Here is a 1,867-nt window from a genome sequence, read left to right on the forward strand (position 1 = left end):
GAAGGTAAACGGCGTTTCCGTGTGCTGCTCTGGTTCGCCAGAAGCAGCTTTGTCATGCTGGCCACATGCTCCCTCGGCCAATAATGCGAGATGAGCGCGCAACCCCAGAGTCGGTCACGACTGGACCTAATGGTCAGGGGTCCCTTTACCTTTACCTTTTATGTAATGTGCAGCGCCGAGATGATGTGGAAAGGACGTGCCCAACTCCCATTGCCCCACCACATCATGCTCATGATAGCCTCCCCTGCAGAGGAAGTTGCCATAAGTATTGGGCTAAACCTGCTTTTCTATTAATAGCCTCACCTCCTTTGAGTAACTACAAAGCTTTCTCAAAATTGGGGAAGTGGCAGCATCACTCTACTAAGACTCATTGAGGGTGTAAAGGGCACAGGAGTGAGGAGATTTCAGGCTTGTTGAGTCGGCTTTGTTTTGCTAGAACCCTGAGATCCAGCAACCGGAGTCATGTGCAAAAGATACACTGCAAGGACTAAAGAACTCGGTGCCTCCGAGTACGTCCAGAGCCTAGGAATTTTGTTTTCCAGACCCAGAACTGAACTGAGCTCACGCAAAAGTTCTAGGAAGTTTCTTGTTCCAGCAGTCAAGTTGCCTTGTTGTTTCTATATTACTAAACCATGGGTGAGTGGGGGTGTCAGAAGTGATCTACTGCAAATAATCCAGAGCTATACCAGTTGATCCCAAGAACACAACTTCTGCTGGATCAGGTCCAAAGCCCATCTAGTCCAGCATAGCTATGTCCAGCTATACTGCCTCTGGCAGTGGAGGTTCAACATCGCTGTCATGGCTAGGAGCCTTATCCTCCATGAATTTGCCTAACTCTTTTTTATGCCTCTTGTGGTAGTGAATCCCATAGTTTAACTATGCACTGCATGAAGAAGTAGTTCTTTTGTCCATCCTGAATCTTCCAATATTCAATTTTGTTGGACGTCCCCAAGTGCTAGTATTGTAAGAGAGGGAGAACAACTTTTCCCCATCCGCTTCCTCCATAACCAACTGGCATCATTTCACACACCCTTATCATGTTCCCCCTTACTTGCCCTTTCTCTAAAAAAGCCCCAGATCTGTCTGCTCTGCTACCTTCTGCCTAGCCCCGATCTACACTGCTAATTTTAGGCATGCCCATGTTACAAGCCTCATGAGTTTGACCAAACTGTGGGAGGCAGTGCAAGACAGGAGTGCCTGGCGTGCTATGGTCCATGGGGTCACGAAGAGTTGGACACGACTAAACGACTAAACAACAACAATGTTACAAGCCTACACTGGTTTCAAGTTTGCTTAGGGGTGTTCTCATGATTCCCAATCCAGGAATCCTGGATAGAATAGTACTGGGAAGTGCTGCCCAGAATATGGAGTTGAATGTGGAAATCCTGCAAGTCCCAGTTTTTACATTGGCTCAGTTCACATGTCCATAGTTAACCACAGTCAGTACATGGAGGGGGGGACCAGGGGGCATGGACTGGCTGGATGCGGGGGGGGCACAAGCTGGGGAAACCCCCAAGGGAACCCCCCAGGGAAAGAAGGCTCTGAGCCAGAGGATTGGTGGTGGGACAATGATGAGTGGTCAGAGGGAGAAGAGAGAAAAGACTGGGAGGAGGAGGTGTCAGAAACTGAAGAGCTAACAGGGTTTGGTGAACAGGAAGAGGCTGTGGCAGAGGACCACCCAGACTCAGAAGCAGGAGAGGAGGCTGGTGAGGAGGGGGGCCAAGAGGCAGAGTGGAAGCAGGCTGCTAAAGAAGCCAGGGAGTCTCCCCCTCCTCCTCCTCCTGCGGCCAGCTCCTCTCCCCCCTGGTCTCCCAGAACCAGAAGAGGTATGCAGAGGGTGGAGCAAAGAGAGACAAGATGGAGGAGC

Source organism: Zootoca vivipara, chromosome 12 (genome assembly GCF_965207765.1).
Source record: "Zootoca vivipara chromosome 12, rZooViv2.hap1.1, whole genome shotgun sequence".
Lineage (NCBI taxonomy): Eukaryota > Metazoa > Chordata > Lepidosauria > Squamata > Lacertidae > Zootoca > Zootoca vivipara.